This window comes from Felis catus, chromosome A3 (genome assembly GCF_018350175.1).
Source record: "Felis catus isolate Fca126 chromosome A3, F.catus_Fca126_mat1.0, whole genome shotgun sequence".
Classification (NCBI taxonomy): Eukaryota; Metazoa; Chordata; class Mammalia; order Carnivora; family Felidae; genus Felis; species Felis catus.
Window position 1 is genome coordinate 24,920,289 of NC_058370.1, and position 16,301 is coordinate 24,936,589.

The following is a 16,301-nucleotide window of genomic DNA, read 5'->3' on the forward strand; positions in this document are numbered from 1 at the left end:
GAGAAATATGAGTGTATTGATTCTTTAATTTTAAACTGCTAATTAAAGGATGAGAGTAGGGGTGACTGGGTGGCTCAGGCAGTTAAGTGACCAACTTTGGACTCTGTGCTGACAGTTCAGAGCTGCTTTAGATCCTCTGTCCCCCTCTCTCTCTGCCCCTCCCCAGTGTGTGTGCACGTTCTCTTTCTTTCTCAAAAGTAAACACTTAAAAAAATAAAGGATGAAGGTATGCGAAAAATGTAAACTATTCCTAGAATATGATGAGCATACCTTTCGAATAACATACTCTTTCAAAGACTTTTTTTTTTTTTTTTTTTTTTTTTTTTTTTGCATAAAAGAGCAGCTAGTCAATTCTAGCAAATTTAAAAAGAAAGAGTTTAGGGGCATCTGAGTGGCTCAGTCAGTTAAGTGTCTGACTTTAGCTCAGGTCATGATCTCACAGATTGTGTGTTCCAGCCCTGCCTCAGGCTCTGTGCTGACAGCTCAGAGCCTGGAGCCTGCTTTGGATTCTGTGTCTCCCTGTCTCTCTGCCCCTCCCCCAAATCACGCATGTGCATGTTCGCTTGCTCTCTCTCTGTCTCAAAAACAAACATTACAAAAATTTTTTAAATATGAAATTTATTGTCAAATTGGTTTCCATACAACACCCAGTGCTCATCCCAACAGGTGCCCTCCTCAATGCCCATCACCCACTTTCCCCTCCCTCCCACCCCCCACCAACCCTCAGTTTATTCTCAGTTTTTAAGAGTCTCTTATGGTTTGCCTCCCTCCCTCTCTAAGTTTTTTTTTCCCCTTCCCCTCCCCCATGGTCTTCTGTTAAATTTCTCAGGATCCACATAAGAGTGAAAACATATGGTATCTGTCTTTCTCTGTATGACTTATTTCACTTAGCATAACACTCTCCAGTTCCATCCATGTTACTACAAAAAGACCATATTTCATTCTTACTCATTGCCAAGTAGTATTCCATTGTGTATATATATTTAAAAAAAAAAGAGTTTAATAGTAGAAGCTTCAAGTTACCTTATTCCGCACTCACTACATTTAACCCCAAAGAAGTCAAATTCCGGCAAGCCTGTGGAGAGAAGACAAACAAGAACAACTTAGAAAGCAAGAAAAACCCAGCCTTTCTATTGGGCCTTCTTTTAGGGGGACTGTGTTTGTCCTGTAATTCCTATTTGACTTGGCTGCAGGAAAGAGGAAATTGTCAAACGTTCATAGTTACCCCCCTGTAGGAGGCAAAAGAACATTTGACAAATGTTTTTCTTATCTTGAAGACCAGCTGTTTTCTCCTCAGATGTTTTCCAAAATGAATTTCTTCATCTTTTTAAAGAGCTGCAGCTTTTCTATGAAGGAAAAAACTGGTACCAGCTTTCAGAGAGGAAAAAGTTTAAATCTCATAGAATTCTCTACATCAGGAGAAAAAACTATGATCTTCACTTTGAAGTGTTGTGTTTCTAGGCCTTCCCCACTTGCTTAGAAACTTTACACCATCCAAATCTCTCCTCTAAAGCAGATGTCTGTGAGAAAGAAGAGGAACAGCACAAAGACATTTTTCCAACAGTAATTCCCAGATGTGAGCTGCCCAGAATCAAGTGCAGCCCTGCTGTCAAGTTCTAGGACAATCATGCTGAGTTCTCTTGACACATGCTTTTATGCAGTTTTAGCAAAAGAAGCCTAAATTTAGGAATGTGACAAAATTCTATCCTTTTTTTCTGCTGCCTCTCTTCTTGTGCTGAAATTAGACCTTACTGTCCTAATCATATATGATTTATGTATGGAATATGTCTAATTCTAGTCTAAGACTAAGAAAATTAAAATATAACTGTGTTTTGGGTGTTTGTCCTAACTGGTATTTATCCTAATATTTGAATGGAGGTGACAATAAGAACAACAAAGTATATAAAGCTCCGTGCTTCCTAGGTGATACAAAGAAGCTTTCTTAGAAAAAGTCATAGGGTTGCCTGGGTAGCTCAGTTGGTTAAGTGTCTGACTTTTGATCTCATCTCAGGTCTTGATCTCAGTGTCATGAATTCAAGTACCACGTTGGGCTCCATGCTCAACAACAACAACATAAAAACAAAAAAAAAAAATGGGGTGCTCAATCCAGTTGGTTGAGCATCCAGCTTTTTTTTTTGATTTAACTTTTTTATTTTTAAAAATTTACATCCGAATTAGTTAGTATATAGTGAAGCAATGATTTCAGTAGATTTCTTAATGCCCCTTACCCATTTAGCTCATCCCCCCTCCCACGACCCCTCCAGCAACCCTCAGTTTGTTCTCCATATTTATGAGTCTCTTTTGTCCCCCTCCCTGTTTTTATATTTTTTTTGTTTCCCTTCCCTTATGTTCATCTGTTTTGTCTCTTAAAGTCCTCATATGAGTGAAGTCATATGATTTTTGTCTTTCTCTGACTGACTAATTTCACTTAGCATAATACCCTCCAGCCAACTTTTTTTTTTTTTAATGTTTGTTTATTTTTGAGAGACAGAGTGAGAGTGGGGGAGGGGCACAGAAAGAGGGAGACACAGAATCCAAAGCAGGCTTCAGGCTCTGAACTGTTAGCACAGAGCCCAACGAGGGGCTTGAACTCATGAGTGGTGAGATCATGACCTGAGCCGAGGTGAGATGTTCAACAGACTGAGTCACCCAGACACCCCGAGCATCTGACTCTTGATTTCGGCCCAGGTCATGATCTCATGCTGAGTATGGAGCTTGCTTGGGATTCTCTCTCTCCTCTTCCCCTGTACCTCCCTGGCTTATCATGCTCTCTCTCTCTCACACAAAAAGATAGTTATAAAGAAGACTTGAAAAGGGATTGAGCATGGTGGGAACACATGTGCTAAGTTGTATGACAGGGAAGGAAATGGTAAGTTGGACATTTTGCAGGCTGGTTTCAAATGGTATGTTAGTAGTTGATGTTCAAGGGGCTCTGGAGAGGGCATTCAAACCCAGAAGTTAAGAATAGCAATGGAATGTAGTTTGGGAAATTGTTACTTCTGCTGTAATTAGAAGAACTACATGTGGGATTCTGATATGAGCTGGGAGTGGACAGGAGGTTGTTTGGAAATAACCATAAAAGCATGATGTGTGTGCAAATCCATGCCAAGCTAGTGTAATATGACTGCATTCATAATTAATTGCCTATGGGTACTGTAGTGCTGTATGGAAAAAGATTCCAACAAGGATCTTTTTCAAATCTCCTTATTATCAGTCTAGGTAATTTAGGTATGTGTGTGTTTATGTAGGCTTCATGCCCAGCATGGAGCCCAATGCAGGGCTTGAACTCACAACCCTGAGATTAAGACCTGAGCTGAGATCAAGAGTCAGATGTTTAACCGACTGAGCCACCCAGGCACCCATCTCTTCCCACACTTTAAACTCCCATTCTTATGTTTTAAATTCACCAGTAAAGCAGGAGACTATGAATTCTAAGCCACCATCCAAGACCCCAATAAAAGCAGAACCTCAGGCCAGTGTGTTCTCTCTCTCTCTGAGCACAACCTTGCTGCATGACCCCAGGTGTGCTGTATAATTTCCTGGTTCTGTAAGTTATAAACTATTTTTTCACAGTTTCCTGATGGTTGTTGCTGAAGGGCATTTGCAACCATAAGAACCAGAATGCCCATCCAACCACAACATTGGTTATGGACAGGCTGAGACCAGCACAAAAAACAATCCTTAAGTTAGATACCCACTCCCAATCTTTGTCCTCATCAGAGACAGAATTAGCCCTGCTCTCATGGGTAGCTCAGTTTCAAGTGTTAGCAGTTATTTCAGCCTTAATCATACACAAGACACTTGGCAATTAGCATGAACTATAAGAATGGGACAAACAAAAAGAGGGTCTTATTTTTTTTTTTTTTTTTTTTTATTTATTTTTGGGACAGAGAGAGACAGAGCATGAACGGGGGAGGGGCAGAGAGAGAGGGAGGCACAGAATCGGAAACAGGCTCCAGGCTCCGAGCCATCAGCCCAGAGCCTGACGCGGGGCTCGAACTCACGGACCGCGAGATCGTGACCTGGCTGAAGTCGGACGCTTAACCGACTGCGCCACCCAGGCGCCCCAAAAGAGGGTCTTATTTACTGAGCTTTACTTGAAATAGACTCTCAAGATCTGCCACACAAGGCAGCTTTGATGAATTCCACGATGAACTCTTTCCTGTCTCAGGGCTACAAACATGTTGTTTCTTCTGCCTCAACTACTTTGTCTTCATTCTTCTCAGGACTAACTCTTACTCATCCTTCAGGTTTCAGTATAAATGTCATTTCCTCAGCCACCCACACTGAAGTTCTCACTATTATTCTCATAGCAAAGCGTCCTTTTCTTTCATAAAAATTATCACAACTTGTAATTATATGTTACTTATATGTTTACTTATAGTTTATTTACTATTCAACTCTCCTACATAAAGGTAAGCTCCATGAGGGTAGGTATTATGTCTGTTTTATTCACCCACTCCACCTACCACCCGACAAAAAGTCCTATGTTCAATATATATCTGTTGAATGAATGAAAAATGAATCCCTGGTCTAAACTGGTGACCAGTTCTTGCCATGCGTTCTAGTTTATAAGAATTTCATGGATTATCAAGGAAGATGGTTAGTATTCAGCATCAAATTTAAGTAACAGTTTTCTTATGTGAAAACATGTCAGACTTCTTTGAAGAAACATTCCCCTCTGAGGTATCATCTTTAGAAGCATCATGTTTGATCAACTAAATAATTTTTTTATTTTTTATTTTATTTTTGGCTTTTAAAACTTTATTCACTTCAAAACCTTTATCAGAGACACAGTTCTGTCCTAGGGTAAATTGTCTTTTTTAAAAAAATTAAATTAGGGGCACCTGGGTGGCTCAGTCGGTTAAGTGTCCAACTTCGGCTCAGGTCATGAGATCACAGTTTATGAGTTTGAGCCCTGCGTCAGGCTCTGTGCTGACAGCTCGGAGCCTGGAGCCTGCTTCAGATTCTGTGTCTCCTTCTCTCTCTTCCCCTCCCCCACTTGTGCTCTGTCTCTCTATCAAAAGTAAATAAATCTAAAAAAATTTTTCTTAATAAAAAATTAAATCTTACATCAAGGGATATATATTCTATGTTTGCATTGCGTGAGGTATACAATTCACATAAATATTAATTATTATATATAAAAGCAACCCCAGGTCAAAATTTCCAGGAATCATCTCTTGCAAACAATAGTATGATTAATAGTGAGTTGACATTAACCAGACACATACATAAATGATATTAAAAATAATAGTTCTCCTTACCCTGGAGGTTCATATACTTAAAGAAATGAAACATGAATAAATAGGAGTAGAAGTAGGAGACATTTTGGGGAAAGTGTTTGTTTTTTTCCTTTTCTAGTTTCTTTCCTGATTTTATCTTTTGTTTTCATACTCCCTCTTATGGCTATCACCTCTTTTTCTCTGCTTTTGTCCATTTGCTTCCTTCCCTTTGTTTTAGTGATATTAAACATGTCCCTCAAATTATATCATTTACTGAAATCAAACTGCATTTTTTTCTTTCCTGGGAATCAGATCCAAATAGCCCAGAGAAGAGTCATATTTTTCTCAGATGTTGATATAACTACCACCCAACAAATCCTATGACTGGGGGCTCCTCTTCTAGAAGAAAGATATAGTCTAGGGTTCACATCTAAAGCTCATATCAGGTAACTCAATAAATCATAGCCACCACTATGCTCTGTAATGAGTATCTGCTTCCCACTCCCACCTATAGTCATAAAAATCTCCTTTGGGGGTAACAAGTAGAATAAATAATAAGTATACAGCTCTTTAAAAAATACTTTTCATGCATGATCTCATTTAATTCTTTCAATAAATCTGTGAGGTAGATATTATTATCATCTCCATTTTACATAAAAGGAAACTGAAGTTCAGAGTGACAAAATGACTTTCCCAAGGTTACTCACCTAGTAATTGCCAGAGTTAAGGGTCCAAGTAGGATCCCAACTCCATAACTTGTGGTCTTTCTTCCACATCAAAAATATATCTCCATAACAAGAGTAAGACTAAAAATAGAGGGGTAGTTGGCTCAGTTGGTTTAATGTCTGGCTCTTGATCTCAGGGTTGTGAGTTTAAGCCCTGTGTTGGGCTGGGTATGAAGCCTACTTAAAATAATAATAATAATAATAATAATAATAATAATAATAATAGGAATAGAAACAGTGACAAGTAAAGGAATGTGATCCAAACTTAGGGAGCCTTATAAAACCATAATATGATTGAAGAATCCTTCACAGAGCTCTCTACTGCCTCATTCCACCTACCCTTCTCCTTCAAAGCAAATTTGTATAAACATCCTACATAGTAGAATTTGTTCTAGTGGGAAGAGTCATCAACTGCTCAAAGGCCACTATATCTGGATTATATTCTAATCAGGTAGCAGTCTGAAAGTAGGCTCTCTAATTCAAGCCCTTATCAACTCTTGCTTGGACAACTCCAAAAGCCTCCTAACAAACCTTTATACCTCTATTCTTGTCCTCCTTCAGTCCATCTTCCACACTATTACCAATAATGTTTCCAAAGTAGAGATCTGTTCATGTCCCTCTTTACTTAAAATCCTTCATTGGCTTCTTATAGGCTTAATTCTGTCCCCTAAAAATTCATATGTTGAAATCCTAACCTCTAGAACCTCTGAATATGACAGTGTTTGAGTACAGGGTCTTTAAAGAGGTAATTAAGTTAAAATGAAGCCATTAGAGTGGACCCTAATCCAATCTAACAGGTGTCTTTTATAAAAAGGGGAAATTTAGACACAGACACTGGAAAGACCATGTGAAGACACAGGCAGAAGACAGCCTTCTGCAAGCCAAAGAGAGGCCTCAGAAGAAACCAAACCTGTTGATACCTTGACCTTGGACCTCTAGCCTCTAGAATCATAAGAAAATAAATTTGTTAAGCCCCCCAGTCTGTGATACTTTGTTATGTCATCTCTAAAAAACGAATACAACTTCCTGATGCCTACAACATAAAATGGAAACCTTGGTGTGGTATTACAGTTCCTTTCTGACCCAACTCCTGCTTCTCCAGTGTTATTTCTGGCTACTCCCTGTCTTTAACTATGTACTCTGGAACACTTAATGTTTCTTGTCTCTGTACCTCTACCTATAGTGCTCTTATCTCTTTTACATTTTATTCTCTAAGATTTAGCTTCTTACTGCCCTTACCTCCAGGTTGAAAGAGTTATCTCTCCTCTACTAATGTAATGTCTTGGAAGGGAGAGACTGTTTAGTTTATCTTTATGTCCCTAAACTCCATCACACTGGTCTGTTCACAGGCAGATGTCAATACATATCTGTTGACCTGAACTGAGGATGAGTGAAGAGAAAAGAGTGGTAGGGAAACACCTCTCCGTCTTAGTGATCTCCTTGCTCCATGGTGAGAAGTCAATTTCCCCTCTGTGTGGCTGGCAGCTTCCATGTCTAATTTCAACATAAGAAAAAGCTGACACTGGAATTCAGGACATGAGTTATGAATTTCAGCTTTCTGAAAAAGCTGAAAAAGCTGTGTCCTTCTTCTCTAGCCTCCAGTTCCTTCTTTATTAGGTTCTTCAGAGCCCTAATTCTGTCTAAATGTGGGTGTCTCTATCAGGCATAAGTAATTCCTGGAGGACGTAGGGATTCTCTTTCTCTCTTGCTCTGTTCCAATTTCCCCCTATGCATTATTCTTATTCTCTCCCACCAAAAGACTTCCTCTATGCCACCAGGGAAGAAAAGTGTGGCAGCTTCAAGTTTACACAGTCGCATTTTTTTGCATCCCAAGTGGAAAAAAAGATTATATTTATTCTGGGAAAAAACTCTTTCTTTGGCCAATGTCTGCTCCTCGGACCAGTTACTGTTGTAGGAGAATGAGGTGCTATGATGTCCAGGTCTGAGAAAAATTCTCCATGCTGCCCTCCCTCACTCCTGGCAACACACACATGTAATGACAGAGATCTATAGTGGTTGCCTAGGAGTGTGAGTGTAGGGCTGACTGAGAAGGGGGCACAAGGGAACTTTTTGAGGTAATGATAAAATTTTATAGATTGAGTTTGTGGTAGTTACAGAGGTGTATACATTTGTCAAGTCACCAGGCTGTACACTAAAAACGGGTGCATTTTACTGTATATAAATTATGCCTTGAAAAAGGTGATATTAATAAATATATATACATATATATATGTACATATATATATGATGTGAGTGCAGAGCTGCTATGATAATAATCAAATGTTGATCTTTCAGTACAAAACCCAAGATCCTTGAACCCCAACTCCTCTTTAGTCAGACCTCTAACTGTCCCTGCAGCCCTGTCCCTCATTGTGGCCCTCTCCTAGATTATACTTTGGCATCTCAAATTAATTTTAGTTTCCTAAAAATTCTAAGCTGTTTTCCTACTTCTGAGTCTTTATGCATGCTGTGCCTCTGCACTATTATAATAGTTTATAATAGTTCATCCAGCAAACAATTCTTCTCTTAGGATTCACCCAGCATCACCTGCAGTGCCTTTCTAGATTGCTTTAGGTAGCATGTGCAGATAGTATGTCCTTTTCTCTGCACCATACAATAGACACTCTATTGCTTTCATTTGTTTGCACACTGACTCCTCTCCTAGACTCTGAACTCCTAACTAAAGACAGGTATGAAAGAAGTTTCTTCCATCAAAATAAGTTTAGGGGTGTTTAAAATAGTTGGAAAATAGAGATTAAGCTAAAATTTCTTAAATGCTTACTATGTGCCAAGAATTACTAGACTTTTTCACATCTTGATTGAGACTATTTGGTCTATGACAGTGATATCAGTGTTTCAGAAGAAATCTATAAGTTGAAACAGTACAGTCTAGCAATACTTTGCCTTCTCTAAAATGTCAAACATTCTCCTAAACATTTTTTTAATTACAAAGAACTTTCCTGCTAATTATTAAATCCATATGTATTTCAAGGGAAATTTAATCCCTGTTTGATTCATTCACACTCAATCCATCACAATTTTACTTTTAAGAGCTATTTGATGTTCCAGATGCCATTAGAACCCCCATAATGCCAATTTCTGAGAAAATGAGGATGTGGATAAAATTAAGCAAAACCAAATGTTACCAAAATCCTCAAGGATTAAAGAAGAATCTTTTTTTAATGGCAATTATTGTTTTTATATTTTATTTTATTTGGAAATGATCTAGATATTAAATAACTTTCATTTGCCTTTAATATAACTTTAAGGTTTCAAGTTACCAAAAAAATTTTGGAAACTAATTTTATTTTATTTTTGTTACTGAAGTATATTTGACATACAATGTTATATTAGTTTCAGGTGTATAACATAATGATTCAACAATTCTATACATTATTCAGCACTCACTACGATATGTGTAGTCACCATCTGTCACCATACAGTGTTATTACAATATTATTTACTGTGTCCCTTATGCTGTACTTTTCATCTCCAAGACTTATTTATTTTATAACTGGAAATCTGTACCTCTTAATCCCCTTCACCTATTTCACACATCTCCCCACTCACCTCCCCTCTGCCAACCAAGGGATTAAAGCAGAATCTTTTTTTTTTTTTTAATTTTTTTTCAACGTTTATTTATTTTTTTGGGACAGAGAGAGACAGAGCATGAACGGGGGAGGGGCAGAGAGAGAGGGAGACACAGAATCGGAAACAGGCTCCAGGCTGTGAGCCATCAGCCCAGAGCCTGACGCGGGGCTCGAACTCATGGACCGCGAGATCGTGACCTGGCTGAAGTCGGACGCTTAACCGACTGCGCCACCCAGGCGCCCCTAAAGCAGAATCTTAATGAAGGAAGTTATGCTACACAGTTTTGACTTTGCAAACTCCAGGAAAGTCTGTTGACTCGAGAAGCCCTTATATCTTTACTATATATTTTCTCCCAAGGGACTGTAAAGAGATGAGAAAAGGAAAAGGAATGGTTTGATGGGTACAGAAATGTTTGGCATTATATTTCCAGCAATATTTCAGTCTAGATCATCTGAAAAACCTTTGCTACAAAACACTCAAAATTGCTGACTAAAACACCATAAACATTATTTTATTTTTTCATTTTTTAAATTTTAATTCCAGTATATTTAACATACAGTGTTATATTCATTTCAGGTATACAATGTAGTGATTCAATAATTCTATACGTTATTCCGTGCTCATCATGGTAAGTATACTCTTTAAGTGCCATCACCTATTTCACTCATCCTCACACTGGCCTCTCCACTGGTGATCATGAGTTGGTTCTCAATAGTGAAGAGTATGTTTCTTGGTTTGTCTCTTTCCTTTTTTTTTTTTTTTTTTTTTTTACTTTGCTCATTTGTTTTATTTCTTAAATTCCATATATGAGTGAAATCATATGGTATTTGTCCTCTGGCTTATTTCACATAGCATTATACTCTCTACTTGCATCCTTGTTGTTGCAAATGGCAAGATTTCATTCTTTTTATTTATTTATTTTTTTATATATGAAATTTATTGACAAATTAGTTTCCATACAACACCCAGTGCTCATCCCAAAAGGTGCCCTCCTCAATACCCATCCCCCACCCTCTCCTTCCTCCCACCCCCCATCCACCCTCAGTTTGTTCTCAGTTTTTAACAGTCTCTTATGCTTTGGCTCTCTCCCACTCTAACCTCTTTTTTTTTTTTTTCCTTCCCCTCCCCCATGGGTTCCTGTTAAGTTTCTCAGGATCCACATAAGAGTGAAACCATATGGTATCTGTCTTTCTCTGTATGGCTTATTTCACTTAGCATCACACTCTCCAGTTCCATCCACGTTGCTACAAAAGGCCATATTTCATTTTTTCTCATTGCCACGTAATATTCCATTGTGTATATAAACCACAATTTCTTTATCCATTCATCAGTTGATGGACATTTAGGCTCTTTCCATAATTTGGCTATTGTTGAGAGTGCTGCTATGAACATTGGGGTACAAGTGGCCCTATGCATCAGTACTCCTGTATCCCTTGGATAAATTCCTAGCAGTGCTATTGCTGGGTCATAGGGTAGGTCTATTTTTAATTTTCTGAGGAACCTCCACACTGCTTTCCAGAGCGGCTGCACCAATTTGCCTTCCCACCAACAGTGCAAGAGGGTTCCCGTTTCTCCACATCCTCTCCAGCATCTATAGTCTCCTGATTTGTTCATTTTGGCCACTCTGACTGGCGTGAGGTGATACCTGAGTGTGGTTTTGATTTGTATTTCCCTGATAAGGAGCGACGCTGAACATCTTTTCATGTGCCTGTTGGCCATCCGGATGTCTTCTTTAGAGAAGTGTCTATTCATGTTTTCTGCCCATTTCTTCACTGGGTTATTTGTTTTTCGGGTGTGGAGTTTGGTGAGCTCTTTATAGAATTTGGATACTAGCCCTTTGTCCGATATGTCATTTGCGAATATCTTTTCCCATTCCGTTGGTTGCCTTTTAGTTTTGTTGGTTGTTTCCTTTGCTGTGCAGAAGCTTTTTATCTTCATAAGGTCCCAGTAATTCACTTTTGCTTTTAATTCCCTTGCCTTTGGGGATGTGTCGAGTAAGAGATTGCTACGGCTGAGGTCAGAGAGGTCTTTTCCTGCTTTCTCCTCTAAGGTTTTGATGGTTTCCTGTCTCACATTTAGGTCCTTTATCCATTTTGAGTTTATTTTTGTGAATGGTGTGAGAAAGTGGTCTAGTTTCAACCTTCTGCATGTTGCTGTCCAGTTCTCCCAGCACCATTTGTTAAAGAGGCTGTCTTTTTTCCATTGGATGTTCTTTCCTGCTTTGTCAAAGATGAGTTGGCCATACGTTTGTGGGTCTAGTTCTGGGGTTTCTATTCTATTCCATTGGTCTATGTGTCTGTTTTTGTGCCAATACCATGCTGTCTTGATGATGACAGCTTTGTAGTAGAGGCTAAAGTCTGGGATTGTGATGCCTCCTGCTTTGGTCTTCTTCTTCAAAATTCCTTTGGCTATTCGGGGCCTTTTGTGGTTCCATATGAATTTTAGGATTGCTTGTTGTAGTTTCGAGAAGAATGCTGGTGCAATTTTGATTGGGATTGCATTGAATGTGTAGATAGCTTTGGGTAGTATTGACATTTTGACAATATTTATTTTTCCAATCCATGAGCAGGGAATGTCTTTCCATTTCTTTAAATCTTCTTCAATGTCCTTCATAAGCTTTCTATAGTTTTCAGCATACAGATCCTTTACATCTTTGGTTAGATTTATTCCTAGGTATTTTATGCTTCTTGGTGCAATTGTGAATGGGATCAGCTTCTTCATTTGTCTTTCTGTTGCTTCATTGTTAGTGTATAAGAATGCAACTGATTTCTGTACATTGATTTTGTATCCTGCAACTTTGCTGAATTCCTGTATCAGTTCTAGCAGACTTTTGGTGGAGTCTATCGGATTTTCCATGTATAATATCATGTCATCTGCAAAAAGCGAAAGCTTGACTTCATCTTTGCCAATTTTGATGCCTTTGATTTCCTTTTGTTGTCTGATTGCTGATGCTAGAACTTCCAGCACTATGTTAAACAGCAGCGGTGAGAGTGGGCATCCTTGTCGTGTTCCTGATCTCAGGGAAAAAGCTCTCAGTTTTTCCCCGTTGAGGATGATGTTAGCTGTGGGCTTTTCATAAATGGCTTTTATGATCTTTAAGTATGTTCCTTCTATCCCGACTTTCTCAAGGGTTTTTATTAAGAAAGGGTGCTGGATTTTGTCAAAGGCCTTTTCTGCATCGATTGACAGGATCATATGGCTCTTCTCTTTTTTTTTGTTAATGTGATGTATCACGTTGATTGATTTGCGAATGTTGAACCAGCCCTGCATCCCAGGAATGAATCCCACTTGATCATGGTGAATAATTCTTTTTATATGCTGTTGAATTCGATTTGCTAGTATCTTATTGAGAATTTTTGCATCCATATTCATCAGGGATATTGGCCTGTAGTTCTCTTTTTTTACTGGGTCTCTGTCTGGTTTAGGAATCAAAGTAATACTGGCTTCATAGAATGAGTCTGGAAGTTTTCCTTCCCTTTCTATTTCTTGGAATAGCTTGAGAAGGATAGGTATTATCTCTGCTTTAAACGTCTGGTAGAACTCCCCTGGGAAGCCATCTGGTCCTGGACTCTTATTTGTTGGGAGATTTTTGATAACCGATTCAATTTCTTCGCTGGTTATGGGTCTGTTCAAGCTTTCTATTTCCTCCTGATTGAGTTTTGGAAGAGTGTGGGTGTTCAGGAATTTGTCCATTTCTTCCAGGTTGTCCAATTTGTTGGCATATAATTTTTCATAGTATTCCCTGATAATTGTTTGTATCTCTGAGGGATTGGTTGTAATAATTCCATTTTCATTCATGATTTTATCTATTTGGGTCATCTCCCTTTTCTTTTTGAGAAGACTGGCTAGAGGTTTGTCAATTTTGTTTATTTTTTCAAAAAACCAACTCTTGGTTTCGTTGATCTGCTCTACAGTTTTTTTAGATTCTATATTGTTTATTTCTGCTCTGATCTTTATTATTTCTCTTCTTCTGCTGGGTTTAGGCTGCCTTTGCTGTTCTGCTTCTAGTTCCTTTAGGTGTGCTGTTAGATTTTGTATTTGGGATTTTTCTCGTTTCTTGAGATAGGCCTGGATTGCAATGTATTTTCCTCTCAGGACTGCCTTCGCTGCGTCCCAAAGCGTTTGGATTGTTGTATTTTCATTTTCGTTTGTTTCCATATATTTTTTAATTTCTTCTCTAATTGCCTGGTTGACCCACTCATTCGTTAGTAGGGTGTTCTTTAACCTCCATGCTTTTGGAGGTTTTCCAGACTTTTTTCTGTGGTTGATTTCAAGCTTCATAGCATTGTGGTCTGAAAGTATGCATGGTATAATTTCAATTCTTGTAAACTTATGAAGGGCTGTTTTGTGACCCAGTATATGATCTATCTTGGAGAATGTTCCATGTGCACTCGAGAAGAAAGTATATTCTGTTGCTTTGGGATGCAGAGTTCTAAATATATCTGTCAAGTCCATCTGATCCAATGTCTCATTCAGGGCCCTTGTTTCTTTATTGACTGTGTGTCTAGATGACCTATCCATTTCTGTAAGTGGGGTGTTAGAGTCCCCTGCAATTACCACATTCTTATCAATAAGGTTGCTTATGTTTATGAGTAATTGTTTTATATATTTGGGGGCTCCGGTATTCGGCGCATAGACATTTATAATTGTTAGCTCTTCCTGATGGATAGACCCTGTAACTATTATATAATGTCCTTCTTCATCTCTTGTTACAGCTTTTAATTTAAAGTCTAGTTTGTCTGATATAAGTATGGCTACTCCAGCTTTCTTTTGGCTTCCAGTCGCATGATAAATAGTTCTCCATCCCCTCACTCTCATTCTAAAGGTGTCCTCAGGTCTAAAATGAGTCTCTTGTAGACAGCAAATAGGTGGGTCTTGTTTTTTTATCCATTCTGATACCCTATGTCTTTTGGTTGGCGCATTTAATCCATTTACATTCAGTGTTATTATAGAAAGATATGGGTTTAGAGTCATTGTGATGTCTGTATGTTTTATGCTTGTAGTGATGTCTCTGGGACTTTGTCTCACAGGGTCCCCCTTAGGATCTCTTGTAGGGCTGGTTTAGTGGTGACAAATTCCTTCAGTTTTTGTTTGTTTGGGAAGACCTTTATCTCTCCTTCTATTCTAAATGACAGACTTGCTGGATAAAGGATTCTCAGCTGCATATTTTTTCTGTCTAGCACCCTGAAAATCTCGTGCCAATTCTTTCTGGCCTGCCAAGTTTCAAAAGAGAGATCAGTCACGAGTCTTATAGGTCTCCCTTTATATGTGAGGGCACGTTTACCCCTTGCTGCTTTCAGAATTTTCTCTTTATCCTTGTATTTTGCCAGTTTCACTATGATATGTCTTGCAGAAGATCGATTCAAGTTACGTCTGAAGGGAGTTCTCTGTGCCTCTTGGATTTCAATGCCTTTTTCCTTCCCCAGTTCAAGGAAGTTCTCAGCTATGATTTCTTCAAGTACCCCTTCAGCACCTTTCCCTCTCTCTTCCTCCTCTGGGATACCAATTATGCGTATATTATTTCTTTTTAGTGTATCACTTAGTTCTCTAATTTTCCCCTCATACTCCTGGATTTTTTTATCTCTCTTTTTCTCAGCTTCCTCTTTTTCCATAACTTTATCTTCTAGTTCACCTATTCTCTCCTCTGCCTCTTCAAGCCGAGCTGTGGTGGTTTCCATTTTGTTATGCATTTCGTTTAAAGCGTTTTTCAGCTCCTCGTGACTGTTCCTTAGTCCCTTGATCTCTGTAGCAAGAGATTCTCTGCTGTCCTGTATACTGTTTTCAAGCCCAGCAATTAATTTTATGACTATTATTCTAAATTCACTTTCTGTTATATTATTTAAATCCTTTTTGATCAGCTCATTAGCTGTTGTTATTTCCTGGAGATTCTTCTGAGGGGAATTCTTCCGCTTGGTCATTTTGGATAGTCCCTGGCGTGGTGAGGACCTGCAGGGCACTTCCCCTGTGCTGTGGTGTATAACTGGAGTTGGTGGGCGGGGCCGCAGTCAGACCTGATGTCTGCCCCCAGCCCACCGCTGGGGCCACAGTCAGACTGGTGTGTGCCTTCTCTTCCCCTCTCCTAGGGGCGGGATTCACTGTGGGGTGGTGTGGCCCGTCTGGGCTACTTGCACACTGCCAGGCTTGTGATGCTGGGGATCTGGCGTATTAGCTGGGGTGGGTAGGCAAGGTGCACAGGGGCAGGAGGGGCAGGCTTAGATCGCTTCTCCTTAGGTGATCCACTTCAGGAGGGGCCCTGTGGCAGCGGGAGGGAGTCAGATCCGCTGCCGGAGGTTTCGCTCCGCAGAAGCACAGAGTTGGGTGTTTGTGTGGAGCGAGCAAGTTCCCTGGCAGGAACTGGTTCTCTTTGGGATTTGGGCGGGGGAGATGGCGCTGGCGAGCGCCTTTGTTCCCCACCAAACTGAGCTCTGTTGTCAGGGGGCTCAGCAGCTCTCCCTCCCTTTGTCCTCCAGCCTTCCCGCTTTCCGAGCAGAGCTGTTAACTTATGACCTCCCAGACGCTAAGTCGCGCTTGTTGTGGGAACACAGTCCGTCAGGCCCCTCCGCTTTTGCAAGCCAGACTCGGGGGCTCTGCTTGGCCGGGGAGCCGCCCCTCCGCCCCGGCTCCCTCCCGCCAGTCCGTGGAGTGCGCACCGCCTCGCCGCCCTTCCTACCCTCTTCCGTGGGCCTCTCGTCTGCGTTTGGCTCCGGCGACTCCGTTCTGCTAATCCTCTGGCGGTTTTCTGGGTTATTTAGGCAGGTGT

The 16,301-nt window shown here is 39.8% G+C and overlaps 1 protein-coding gene across 2 annotated transcripts in view; it reads right to left on the bottom strand.

Moving 5' to 3' along the window:
* The window catches only part of ASIP (agouti signaling protein), a 163,434-nt gene that overhangs the window by 93,578 nt on the left and 53,555 nt on the right, over positions 1 to 16,301 (bottom strand). For both annotated transcript variants that reach the window (XM_045053311.1, XM_045053310.1), the window contains exon 4: positions 1,024 to 1,075. The gene's annotated coding sequence lies outside the window, so the exon portion shown is untranslated. The remainder of the gene's footprint in view (positions 1 to 1,023; positions 1,076 to 16,301) is intronic.